This window comes from Chelonia mydas, chromosome 1 (genome assembly GCF_015237465.2).
Source record: "Chelonia mydas isolate rCheMyd1 chromosome 1, rCheMyd1.pri.v2, whole genome shotgun sequence".
Lineage (NCBI taxonomy): Eukaryota > Metazoa > Chordata > Testudines > Cheloniidae > Chelonia > Chelonia mydas.
The window spans coordinates 135,832,427-135,846,973 of record NC_057849.1 but is presented as its reverse complement, the minus strand read 5'-3'; the positions used below and the strand labels follow the sequence as shown (position 1 = coordinate 135,846,973).

Genomic DNA, 14,547 nt, shown 5'->3' with positions numbered 1-14,547 from the left:
AGCTAACTCATGGATGGTCCAGGAGATTGGAAATGGAATATAGCATATTTCACCAATAAGTTACCAGTTCAAATCTCAACCAGTAGCAGCTGAAAGGCATTACCTGATGGCTAATCAGTACCCGGTGTGTGGTGAGTTGGTGGTCTCACTTGACCCTCTAGCAGATTGGTATCCACATCACAAAGAGAGCCACCATAACTAGTATCTCGTTAGCTTTCGCATCAGAGAGGTCAAAATCTAAACATATGCAGATAGTGAACTAACTTTCCCACTCTTGGAGATAGTCCTAATACTGAACAAGGTTGAGAAGGAGTCTGGGGGTAACTTTCACTTCCAATGCCTATACTGGACCTTGTCTATAAATTGAGGAATTCACCATTGTTGACCTTAACTCATTTTTTTAATGGCACCCTTGTGGAAATGATCCAAGTAGGAACTGTTCATGGTATTGGGCGTCTCTCAATCCATTCCCACAGCCCTGGAAATAGCTTGTTGTCAGACTGAGAAGCATCAAGTCTTAGTGGGACAATTTTTCTTCAACCTTTGTAAGCATAACTCACTGCCATTAGTGGAAATTGCATTTGCATACCTGAGGGGAGAATTTGCCTCCCCATTCTCTTCAGTCTGGGTAGCAATGCTGATGTATCTAAATAATGCAGCAGGGACTCTTGAATTATGGGGCAAGAGCTCCAGAGTTATGCAACACTGACCTCCAAACTCTCTAGGAAAGAGTTGGGCTTTTGGAACAAAGGAATTGCTGCACTGGGTCAAACCCCAGGTCCATCTAGTTCATTATCCTGTCTCAGACAGTGGTCAGCACCAGATGTTTCAGAGTAGAGCTGGTCAGGAATTTCCAACTGAAATAGGGTGCTTTGGTTTTTTGTTTCTTTTTATTGAAACTGCATTTTCTATAAAACTAAAATTTTCCAGGAGAATTTGTTTTTGCTGAAAATTTGATTTTCCCCTGGAAAAGTCTAAACAAAATGTTTTATTTTGGGTTGGGTGGAATTAAACTGAGCTGCTGTGGTACCTCATGGGAGTTGTAGTTCAGTTACCTCATGCCCTCATTCTCCTCTGCGGGTTGAGTTCCCTGGCTAGACTACATCTCCCATGATGCAATGTGGTCTCCCCAGTGGCCAAACCTCTGCAGTGCATCTTGGGAGATGTAGTCCAGCAAGGGAGCTCACCCTGCAGAGGAAACCAGAGGCATGAGTAGGGTTGCCAGGTGTCCGGGTTCCAGTCAAAAAGGGACCCTGGTGGCTCCGGTCAGCTCTGGGCCACTAAAAGTCCGATCGGTGATGCAGCAGGGATAAGGCAGGCTTCCTGCCTGCCCTGGCTCCGCATGGTTCCTGGAAGCAGCGACATATTCCTGTGGCTCCTAGGTGTAGGGGCAGCCAGGTGGGACTTTGTATGCTTTCCCAGCCTGGAGCTGCGGGTGGCAGCACCTGTGGGCAGTGCACAGAGACCACTGGCCCCTCTGCCTAGGAGCCGGACATGCTGGCCACTTCCGGGAGTCGCCTGAGGTAAGCGCTGCCCAGCCGGAGCCCGCAACCCAAACCCCTCCCACACCCTGCCCCAGGTCAGAACCCCCTCCTGCACCCAAACTCCCTCCCGGAGCCTGCACCCCACACCCCCTTCTGCACCCCAACCCCCCCCATCTCTGTCCCCATCCCAGAGCCCACACCCCCAGCTGAAGCCCGCACCCAAACCCTCTGCCCCAGCCCTGAGCCCCCTCTTGCACTCCAAACCCCTTGACCCCAGCCCGGAGCCCCCTCCTGAACCCCAAACCCCTCATCCCCGGCCCCACCCCAGAGTCCACAACCCCAGCCAGAGCCTTCACCCCCTCCTACATCCCAACCCCCTGCCCCATCCCAGTGAAAGTGAGTGAAGGTGAGAGAGAACGAGTGATGGCAGGAGGGTGAATGGAGTGAGTGGGGGTGGGGCCTCGGAGAAGGGGCGGGGCCTTGGGGAAGGGGCCAGGGTGTTCAGTTTTGTGCGATTAGACAGTTGGCAACCCTAGGCATGAGGCACCCAAATTACAATTCCCATGAGGCACCACAGCAGCGCAGGCAGACAAAAACAGCTTTGTTTCAAACTGACCAGAAACAAAGAGCTTCAAAATTTCTGAATCAAGATTTTGTGACTTAGCTAGCAAGACTCATGAAAATTCAAAAATTTACTTGTCCCCAGCACCAACAATTACGAAGAGCTGCATCCTCCCCTTTCCTCAGAGGTGGCCACTAGCCTTGTGCAATCTTTGTATTCAAGTGAGCTAAAAGACTGAAATTGTAGCCTGTCACTTCATGGGTGGCACACAAAAAGAGTGTCCTCAAGCCCTCACTGCCCTTTGCACACAGTCTGACCCACGGTGAGGTACCCCACGTATTATCACTTATTTTTACAGATAGGAAAACTGAGGCATTACAAGTTTAAAAAGATGCCAACTTAAACTCACATTTCCTTCTGAAAATGTTGTACTTAGTACAGTTACACATAACCTCTAATATACTATAACAGAGAGGGATTAGAGAATTTATTATTTGTCTCGCTGTTTGTTTTCATTATACATTTGATAACATTGTGACTAATATGGTTCACTGCTTTACTTTTAGCACATGCTCCTCCCCAGGCAATGCAAGAGGATGTTTACCAGAAACAGCACTAGCAAATGTGAAACTGCACAGCCCTCAGGAAGGTGTGCATACGAGAATAAGAGAAGGAGTTCTCTGGCACCTGGCCACCATTTTGGAAGTTTACATACCAAGCTCTGTTTAAACCATGTAATAAAGTTCCTGGTTGTTTATGGAAGTTGCCAAGTTAGAGTCAAGGAAGTCTCGGTGAGCAAAAAAACCCACCCTGTCTCGAAGGAACTAATTCAGCCAAAATTTGGCCCAGTACCTGCACTCTAGAAATTAGTGTGAAGCCACATAAGCTCTGAAATTTATGTTTGCTAGGCTTGCGATGTAATTCATGGTACAAAAGGAAAATAGCAGGCCTGAATCACTACTGCATTATTCCTATGTATGCCACTGTAACTCCTTTGAAGTCAATAGAGTCACACTGATGTAGAACCGGAGTAATACCGGGTTAAATCAGGCTCAGCCTTTTTAATAAATCTGTCCCTCCTTTAGAGTGCTGTCTTAGTGAATGTAATCTCCTAAAGGGGCTAATTTCTCACATCACCAGAGGCTGTGGAGTGTCTGTATGTGTGGGAGTGTTTCTACAACAGGTGGATGTGTGATTTTACTGTATGTAAACACTCCATAATGAAAGATTGGATGGCAGTATAGTAGTTTGCTCTTGGGCAACAACAATCCTTTGTGATCATCATACCCTGCCTGTGTTGGAACTCCTCAGCATAACATGCCCTGGAAGCCATTTCATTCATTTTGAATGATTAAGCCAAGTTTTCCTTTTTTTACTTCTGTTTATCCTGTCAAGAGTCTGTTTCAAACCAAGCTCCTTTCAACCTCTCTCTACCAAATCCCCGCTTACCACAAAGCACTAACTTTCTAATTATAAATCAGCTACTAACTAGACTGCATTACTAGTCCAGTTCACCCACCCAGCTTGCAAACCTGCTTTGTATCACTTTAAGGTAATCTGTCTTGAGCACAGAAGTCCCTAATTCCCTATTATCTAGACATTCCTTAAACACCTGACAGCATGGGATTTTCCAGACTACCCTCATCTGTTTCCCAACTGCTGCCATATGGTGTATAACTCAACTCTCCATTGTTATCTTGTGGTAAAGGAGGTGAGCCTGACGCCAGCCAGATCAGGAGAGCAAGCCCTGTTTTGTTTAAAACTAAACATAAATATGCATACACACAGGTATGAGCAGGTACACAGAGATCTCTTTCTCTGCTTTCTACACCTCTGCATGCACACAATCTATATAAGTGGTATTCTTCCCCAGAAAAAGCTAGTCTAATTAATACCCAAACATTGACACCCTCTTCCTCTCTAGGGTATATCACCCAAACACAGTCCTGGAAAGCTAACAGTCTGAATGAAACCATTCTTGTTTCCCTCTGGACTCTGTTTTGGGGCAACTCGTTGAAGTGAAGTGTGGTGCCCAGGCAGATTACTCAAGACGAGCAACGGTCTATGCGGTAACTACCAATACTACTGCTTTGACGGAGTACAAACAGCAGGATGGAGAGGAGAACTGCTGCCTCTTCAGCAACACTTAAATGACATGCACAACTGGGAAGACAAGCTGCAAACGAGAGTTTTCGTAACTCATGCTAGTTTTCACTTTTTGACTTTTCTGACTACTATTTCGCTCTCTCTCCCTCTCTTTCTCTCTCTCACACACACACACACTTTTTTTTTTGGTTAGCTATCATGAATCATACTCTCCCCACATGCCTTAAAAATGTGTTGAAAATTTGCAGCCTGTGTGTTTCATCTCCTCCTCTGCAATCCACTCCCCATCACCTGAAAAATTCTATAATTAATACCTAACTGGACTCATGGAAGTGGCAGAGCACCCAATTCTGAAGTGGCAAATAGAACACCAGTGAAAACCTATATATCACTTAGGGCTTAATCCAAAGCTGACTGAAGTCAATGAAAAGGCTTCCACTGACATCATGGGCTTTGGATCAGGCCCTTACTCATCTTCCCTCACTCCTCCCCCCAGAAATAATGTTGTATTCTTTGGCAGTTATATCCTCTTATTTGCACTGTCTGTGTAACTCCATAGGTCTCAATTTACATGCGAGATTGTCCGTAGGCTTTCACGTCCACTGTCACAGAAGATGCCAGAACTGTTTGACTGAGTTTCAGACGAGATCACCTCTTCTCTGCACTCACTTGTCTCCTATCAGAATTCAAGTAGCAATCCAGTACATTTGAGCAGATAAGTCTTTCAATCATGATTTAAAAGACATCTTGGTTGTGTGCCGTATAATTTGTCCCAGATGCTTACTCTAGTTTCACCCCTACATTTCATGCACAATGAGCTGCACTTGACAAAGTTTATAACTGCAAGCAACGACGAATGAAGGACTCTGCTTTCAGGGAAACTCCATGAGACCTTACAAGATATTGCTTATAGTCTACAAGTGACAAACCCTGGAATTAGAGGAAAGTCACTGTACAAGAACACAGTATCTGTTCTATCTTTAAACCACAACAGGGCATGCTGCTTCTCCTGTGCTTTGTGCTTGAATCATATTTCAGGACATCAGAGTACTGATGGATACTAGCTGAAGGATACTAATACCTCCTATCCTAATAAGCTGAGTTTCCACACTTCCTTTAATTCATCCAGGTATTTCCACAGATGGAGTGACTTTTATCTTTCACCTCCTTTATCACACTTGGCAAATGAACTAGTTCTCATAATCCATGCTGACCATTACATCTAATCGGCCAGGGCTGCACTCTATAAATTTTGTCTGCAAAACCCAAATACCTTTATTTTGCCAAATTCAAAGCCGTGTTGGTCTAATAGCCTGTTTCAAATAGCATTTGTAGCTAAAAATATTTGATGCAGATTTTGGCATTTTTTTTCATTGAATACTTATTCAATTATTATTTCAGACTTTGGCCAACCGTATTGCCAAATAATATTCCCAGCAAATAACTGCATTTTCTTTAATCATAAACAGTTATTCAATTTTTTTTAATCAATTCTAGTTGAAAGCAGCCACACAGTCGCCACTCCTGATTCTTCCGTTTGCAACCAATCTTATGCCATGGAAAACAAGGCACAGTAGCAGGACTGCTGCCATCACATACTGTTTACAGGTGCACCCACCATACCCATCACCTCCGTTAACAAACAGGGAGGGGACGAGCAAAAGAAAAGATTTCATATTCAAACCCTGACCATATCACTAGGGTAACAGGAGAGCTGAGAAGGTAGGGGGAGGCAGCAGTATCTTACTTAATAGAGAAATCATGAAAAGGCTTGGGAGTTTTCCAGTTTATCCAGATTCTTTCCTATAAGCACTGTCGGTCTCGCAAACTGGCCTAAACAAACAAACCAACCCTCCCCATGAAACCCGCACCACTCCACACCCTCACTGTAGAACTTAATAATGCAGCTGCCTTTGTACTCTCTTTGTGGCTACAGAGACTACATGAGAAAGCATCAATATAAACAATACACACAGAAACCGCTGACCCATGAAACTAACTGCTAGTTAGTTAGTGACAGTGCCCCTGGCACTAGTGACAGGCACTCCTCTCATGCTTTCTGCTCTGGCCCCACCAAAATACAGCCCAGTGTGTCTTCCCAATTACCCACTCCAAACGCTGACAGCGGAGTATGAGCTGGTGGCTTCCTGTTGGCAGCATACGCTACTTTTGCGGCTGAATGTCTCCTTCTCACCCCCCTCCCTCTCCCCTCTCCCGCCCCAAACCAACCAACTCACTTAAACAGACGGCAGCACTAGCTCTTATTTATCATGCAGTTATGGCCTGAATCCAGACCCAAGCTGGAGGGCTCAATGGAGGAGTAGCATCATCCCATTCAGCTACACACAACCTACTTGTCATCCTTTTGGAAACCAGTGACTCAGATTTAACTTTATTGCGGGCTGGCAGCTGGTGGGATTGGGCAAACCACACAAAAGGAACAATAACGACACACACTGACATGCAGAGCCCAGAGGAGAAGGTCTTAATGTAGCCCTCATTCAAGCCCCAGCATAATTAAAACAACATTACCATTCTCAATGGCAGATTGTGCCTCCCGTAGCCAGCCTTTTGGTGTGTGTTTTGTTTCAGCAATTTACTCAGATTGGCTATGTTGTATTAAAAACTAAACATCAAATTTTATCTCTCTCCCTTGTCCTCTGATCAAAAACCAGAATTTGCATTCTTGTCTATGGGCATTGTATATCCCACAATAAGAACCACAACCAAACAGGATTCCTTTTCTGTGGTACTGCCAAATACCAAGGAGACGCTGATCAAATAAGATTTTTTTTAAATCTCCAAGCAAGTTTCTCCCCCTCCCGACCCAGATCTCTTTCAGGTGCTTACATTTAGAAGTTTTCAAAGAGTTCTTACTTTTATTATGTACTGGGACTTTCATTCTTATGATCTTTGAAAGCAACATATATAGGAATCCCCACCACCACGGAAATGCAGCTATCTTTGGGGCAGAACACAACAACTGTTTAACAACATATAGAAATACTGTGCAGCAGTTTCAGACAAGAAGTGAAGAATACTTTATCAAATTAAAAAGCAGGATATAACTACATTTCCTGAGGGGAAGGTTGACCAGAACACCAGGAATTTGTTTAGAACAACTATTCTTTCTCCAAGTGACAGCCACACATATGCAATTTCCATACTGTCTGCCTCACCTGTCATCTGCCCAGTGATCCATCTCCACTAGAACTTCTACCAATTCCGCAACCACAAAGTATCAGAGAAATGTTTCCTTTTTTTCCCACCAAATGTTTCTTTCCTCCCCATAACTGCTAGCCAAAGATCAAATAGGAAACAGGGCAAGGATAAGGGAGGAAGAGGAGACCTGTCAAGAGCAGTGCCTAGGAGGATAAAGTAAACACACCTCTAGCTCCTGGGATAGAGGCTGCTGCTGCTATTTTTAGCAAGAGTACATGGCTAGCTAGACCCTCCCTCATTTAGATCAGTCTCCAGGTTGTACGTGTCTGATCAACTTAAAGCCACAGCCCCCTTCCAACCACCTCTGCCTGGAAGGAGCTTCCTTCTCTGTTCCTCCTTTCATCTTAGAACCTCATGGGTACAGCAACTGAATGGTATATTGTTATTCTACCCATCCCCCTGCCTCAAATTGTTGAGTCTTCCCCCACCGTGAGTAGCTCTAGTGCTTGTCTCAGCAGCTGCTCATCTCTTTCCAAAGCAGCAGAGGAGCTAAAGTGACCTAATTCCTGCCAGTATTCCTGCTGCCCACAGGAGTCTAAATAGCAGCAGTGAAAATTAATAATACACTGATGAGTCTTCACTGGTACACATTTGGGGGAAAAAAACAAACAAAACCAAAACACTTTTCTTCATAGCCCAGAAGGAAACTTAGAAACTTTTTTAATGGAAATTTAGAATCTGCAGAAATTGATGGCAATTGTTAAGGAAAGCTTTTTAAATCAACCTTGGGCAAATGTATTTTCTATACTACAAATGCTACATGTGGACATCCAAAGATAACTCTCCCACTATGGTCTCACATCATTTTGATATTAGAGAGCCAAGGTGGGCAAGGTAATATCTTTTGTTGGGTCAACTTCTGTTGGTGAAAGACACACACTTTCAAGCTACACAGAACTCTCCTTCTAGCTTGTCTCTTTCACCAACAGAGGTTGGTCCAGTAAAAGGTATTAACTTACCCATCTTGTCTCTAATATCCTGGGACCAACACAGCTACAACAACACTGCAAAGATCATTTTGATTCACAGTTTTGACTTGGAATACCCCGTTGCATTTTTTAAGCTAGTGCTGAATCAATCTTAAATCATTACTGCAGCAAATAAATCAGTTATGCTGAAACACATGCTGTGTCTACCCACGCTGGCATGATCTGCATGCTATTCAAAAGAGAACTAAAAATGATGCTACCAAACATAACACATCTGCCATCCCCATTGATGCAACAGGTGGCAAAATTGGCTATCAACTGCCAGGCAAAGACCAGTAATCAGCTACAGCCTCATCAACCATAATTTGTATTTCACAAAGGCCTGTATTCCTATTAGAACAGGTACAAAAACATCCACACCGTTCAACGACACCACCACCCCCAAAAGTAACCAGTCTAGAGAGTGAAAAGGAGCTAGATTGCAGTATGAAAATTAACTTTAATTAACCTCGGCAGAGGGAGCCAAAAGTGTGTTAAGGTGAGAGTTGATAGATATCATGATTGGCAGAGTTGGTAGTCTGAAATTCCCATTATAAAAACCTCTTTTCAGTTGCTTATAAATTTTTTTTGCCAAACTGTAACTGCTCAGGCTGAAGTTTCCCATGTTGTTGTTACTGCCATTCCAGTCATTAAAAACTGCATCATACAAAGTGTGCGCAGGCGGGAGGTGTTAAATTGCTAATTTTTGAAAGCTTGACTTTGAACTCCTTTAATATATGTTTTTTGGGGGGAATACAATGTTAGTGATAGAATTGGTGAAGGGCATGATGTCATGACCCATGGGTCTTGAACCCAGATCCACAGAGTTCATGGGAGCAGCCACACTCCAACCCTTCACCTGGCAGCGGGCTGAAAATGGCTTACCTGGCACCTATGAAACTCAGCCCCACTGTGAGGCTCCACCTTTGAGGTTCCATTGGCAGAGTGGCCGATTGGCCCACTGGGCAGGAAGCTTTCTAGACAACTGGGCTCTGCCCTGCCTTGGACTGTGTGCCTTGTGCTTCCTGCTCCTGCAGCTTGATTTCTGCCATCTGACTTGTGGTTCCTTGCCTCCAGTTTGGCTGCTTCCTCTGACCTTCTGGTATCCTGATCCACCCTGACTCTGGTTCCCAAGTCGTGGCTCTGATCTCCAGTTTCTCTCCCGCTGCTGACCTCCCAGTATTGTGACCCAGCCGACTCTTGATGCCTATCTTATGACTGTGGACTCTCGCTACTACTACTAGGTCTGGCTGCCTGTGACCTGGCCAGGACACATGGATTTTATCACTACCAAGCTAGGACAGGCATAAGTATGTATCTGACAGGACTGCCACAAGTAAGGAACAGATTTGGGTTCAGTGTATTTACCTTCTTTTTATCTTGCACTATTTGTTTCCCTGTTCTAGAGGCTGGAACTAGCCCCAAATTTTAAGTAAAAACTAATACATCAAATAAATGACAACTGTAATAAATGATGGTAGCTCATTAATCTCATAAAAGAATGCTCCTCCCCCACTTTTTGGAAGGAGAATTTATGTTGCTACTATAAAGGGCTCATAACATACCATAATATGAAACATCCCTTCTGATTCAAACCAGATAAAGTGACACACACTACACTTCATTAACCGGTTTTGCAAATACTTCACAGGACTGTAGGCTTCCTGGCTTTGATTAAAGGGTTTTTTTTAATCAATATTTAAATAAAAGTTTCTTCAACCCCTACTGCCATTCTTTGCTCACTTATCTCACCATCCCCATTATTACAATGTCCAGTGAATGCTGTTCTTCTCTAAACTTGCCGTACTTTAAAATAAGGAATTCTGACACTGCTTTGATCTATTAGGAAACCTCAGAGTCAGGAGTGAGAGGTATAATAACTATGAAAATTAAACTATTAGCTTCTAAACTGAAGCTGCATGACGCTCTGAAAAAGAAATACACAGGCTCTAAAAAGCACAGAGGGGAAGGTGTCAGTTGTGGCGATTTAAACATAGTATTTGTTCTGAAATTTTAAAACGACATTTTTAGTGCTGACAGCAGAAAAGGTGGGGCTGCGTCAGGCCCCATATCAGTATTCTGGCTCTCCCAGCTGCTTCCAGTGTTGCAAAGCTGTTGATTGATACAACTTTGTGGCTTCCATTGGGGTGAGGGAGTCTCAGGAGACTGTAACAGAGGTTTTCCCCAGATTAGTTAAAGTGGAGCTGTTCCTTTTTGGCTCCATTGATAAACACACATGGGCATTTTTGTTGTTGTTGTTTTGGAGTTTTTTGGTTGTTGTTTTTTTAAAAGGAGATTGGCTTAATTGAGCACAGATAGAAAACAGTGAAGCAAAACTAATTGATTGAGCCATACTCTTTTTAGTAGGTAGTTTTCAATGAGTCAGCTGTATATAACTTGACAATACAGCCAGTACAATGTAGCTTTTCCCTCCACAAGCCCTTGGTAGCACAGACTTCCAAATAGCTTTCTGCATGAGGAAAGAAAGAAAAATAAGCTCTAAAGACCTAGAACTGTTAGTGCACCATCTTCAAAATTCACCAGCTCAGGTAAGCAGAGCCTTCTGTGTACTAAGAAATACCACAGCCCTGGAAAGTGGCTTGAAAAAGCTGAAAGCCAGTTAGAGGCTGAGACCTCTGAATCTGCAGGAAAGTAGAGTATTTTAGCTACTTCCCCTGCTTTGGAAGTGGTGGGCACTGCCATCTTGGATGGAGTTAATGCCATATGTTCAGTCTGCAGTGGCAAAACGTCAAGGAATTATGCTGTGGCATTTGGATGATGCTCAACAGATAATTTACCTGCGTCAGTGCAAAGTACTTGCAAGCAAGGAGGGAACTGGAAGATTGCACTGGCACCAAATGGCACCCTGTAGGAGTAGGTGCTATTGTTTTTATCTACCATAAGAGTAAAGGTAAACCATAGTGATGGGAACAGTGTAAACAGAGCCCCACGTATTCCACTGCTACAGAATTTGCCAAGGCAAGGTGGCAAGAAGCCAGGCAGATTTGGCTGGCAGGCAGGGCTCCACTGGAAATCTGTCTAATTTCCATCAAATTTCATCTCCATTTAACACATTCCCATGGTATGTTTTGATTTCAAATTGGAATTTTCTGGGGGAAAAATGTTTTGTCAGAAAATTTCTGACCAGCTTTACTAAACATAAAGCGATGCAATATTTTCCTGAGCCTGCAGCCAGCCTGAAACAAGGCTCTGAGAAGCCTGAACTACACCAGCGACTCTCAACCTCTCTCTACTGTACCCCTTTCAGGAGTCTGATTTGTCTTGCATATCCCCAAGTTTCACGTCGCTTAAAAACTACTTGCTTACAAAATCAGACATAAAAATACAAAAAAGTGTCACAGCACACTGTCACTGAACAATGGCTTACTTTCTCATTTTTACCATATAATTATAAAATAAATCAATTGGAATATAAATATTGTACTTGCATTTCAGTGTATAGTATATAGAGCAGTATGAACAAGTCCTTGTATGAAATTTTAGATTGTACTGACCTCACTAGCAGTTTTTGTGTAGCCTGTTGTAAAACTAGGCAAATATCTACATTAGTTGATGTATCCCAAGGGTACACATACCCCGGTTGAGAACCACTGAACTACACCATTGATCTCAGTGGTTTGCTAAGTCTGAAACCTAAGAGCAATTTTAAAAATGCCAGCCTTTTTAACTGTTCCACTCAACTCATTTTAGCGGAAACATCCAGCTAAGTGTGCTTATGCCACAATCCCTTGCGACTTCCCACTCCCTGCCAGGTGGCAAAAGCTCTAGCTTCCAAACCTCCAACTTCACTCCACATCAATATCTACCAGTTGAGTTCCCAATAGGGACATTTTTAGCATATCGAAGACTGAAAGAGTGGGGACAGCATAAAATAAAGGGTAGTATCAAGACAAACAGCACTAACTGTAGCAATCATTCTCATTTTTAATTCATTAAAATCTTCAATTTTTAAATTTAAACTACACTTTTGCAGAATTACCTGTATATAGCACCTGAGTGCTTTAGAATGGTGGTTCTCAACTAGGGTTGCCAGGCATCCAGTTTTTGATTGGAACGCCCAGTCGAAAAGGGACCCTAGTGGCTCCGTTCAGCTCTGCTGACCGGGCTGTTAAAGGCCTCCGGTCAGTGGCGTGGCAGGGCTAAGGCAGGCTCTCCGCCTGCCCTGACACCACCTGGCTCCCAAAAGCAGCCGGCATGTCCCTGCGGCCCCTAGGCGCAGGGGTGGCCACGGGGGCTCCGTGTGCTGCCCCTGCCCCGAGCACCAACTCCACAGCTCCCACTGGCCGGGAACCACAGCCAATGGGAACTGTGGGGGCGGTGCCTGCAGGCAGGGGCAGTGCACAGAGCTGCCTGGCCACGCCTGAGCCTAGGAGCCGGACATGCTGGCTGCTTCCGGAAGCCATGTGGAGCCAGGGCAGCCAGAGAGCCTGCCTTAGCCTCGCTGCGCCACCGACCAGGAGCCGCCTGAGGTAAGCGCTGCATGGCTGGAGCCCGCATCCCAAACCCCAACCCCAGGTCAGAACCCCATCCCGCACCATAACTCCCTCCCAGAGCCCGCACCCAAACCCCCTGCCCCAGCCCGGAGCCCCCTCCTGCACCCAGAACCCTTCATTTCTGGCCCTATTCTGGAGCCTGCAGCCCCAGCTGGAGCCCGCACCTGCTCCCGCACCCCAATCTCCTGCCCCAGCCCAGTGAAAGTGAGTGAGGGTGGAAGAAAGCAAGTGATGGAGTGAGTGGGGCCTTGGAGAATGGGTGGAGTGGGGGTTGGGCCTTGGAGAAGGGGCATGGCAGGGGGCAGGGCAAGGGTGTTTGGTTTTGTGCAATTTGAAAGTTGCCAACCCTATTCTCAACCAGGGCTTCGGGATCCACTGGGGGGCTGCCAGTAGGTTGCAGGAGGTCTGCCAAGCAGGGCTGGCATTAGACTTTCTGGGACCCAGGGCAGAAAGCCGAAACCCCACTGCATGGGGCTGAAGCCCCGCCTCCCAGGGTTGAAGCCGAAGCCTAAGCAACTTAGCTTTGTCGGGGCCCCTGTGGCATGGGTCCCCAGGCAACTGCCCTGCTTGCTATGCCCCTAATGCCAGCTGGTTGGTGTTCTCAATCTTTTTTTTGCCAGGTATCCCTAAACTTGCGGGGTGGCACCTAGGGTCACGTGCTCCCGCCCCCGATTTTTGCCTTCCATTTGGCCCTGCTCCCTGAAGTGCTGGTATAGCAGGACAGAGCAGTGGTGTGTCTCCTTGACCAACTGCTGCTGCCTGCTCGTGAGGCAACCCCTTCTGATGGCAGAGGGAGATTTCCTCCCATGATGCTGCAACTTTTGGTTGTACCCAACCCCCCCAGTGCAGACAGGCAAGGTGGCCCACTGAGGTGAGTCAGGGCATGCAGGGCAGAAGCCCAATCCTTGGTGGACCTCCTGAAACCTGCTCGCAGACCCCCAGGGGGCCGCGGACCCCCCAGTTGAGAACCAGTGGTCTAAAGTAGGAGAAGAATGGCTGTATGGGTGAAGAAACAGATACAGACAGTGTTGGCAAGTGTATTGGCAAGTGTTGGCAAGTGTCAGTGTTGACACTTCAGCAAGGAATTTCACTACAAAAGTAAAGGGGCTTTAATCAGAAGACAGTGTGAGGAACAGTAATTCTTAAAGTTTGTAATTAAAAGGCTATAGTTCCAGTTAGGAAAGCCAAGAGCCCTGCCAAACTACTATTACCAGCATTTTGGCAGGCAAAGCCGTTTGCAACAAAAGGACCATCTTTCTCCCCTATTCTCAGTATTTGTTTTTCCTTCAAACTTTCACAAACTCTGTATAGTGCTGGGAACAGACTTCAGCAACACTTTCAAATGTCAAAGTCCATATGAGATGGATAGTCTTCCAGAACAAAATGTCTGTACTTCCCGAAGTAACTATCCGTACATGCCCCTTAGACTATTAAAATTAAAATCAGGGAGTGATAAAATATGATACATGCAAAAAACAAGAGACTGAAAACCCTGATAGGCAAGATTGTTATCCATTCAGACTGAAGAGTATTATATGCAACTAAACTCCCTAGGCTGAAAAGACCACTCCAAATCCATGTTGGTTTAGTTCTTCCATCTATATGTGGCTTCCATCTATATATATATATATATGCTGTAAACACATGCTTTAATGAATTGCAGTGCTTTGTATCGGATTGGTTTAGCTAAG

The 14,547-nt window shown here is 45.1% G+C and overlaps 1 protein-coding gene across 3 annotated transcripts in view; it reads right to left on the bottom strand.

The window, feature by feature from the left end:
- The window catches only part of NHS (NHS actin remodeling regulator), a 333,270-nt gene that overhangs the window by 255,261 nt on the left and 63,462 nt on the right, over positions 1 to 14,547 (bottom strand). The gene's annotated exons all lie outside the window — the stretch shown is intronic.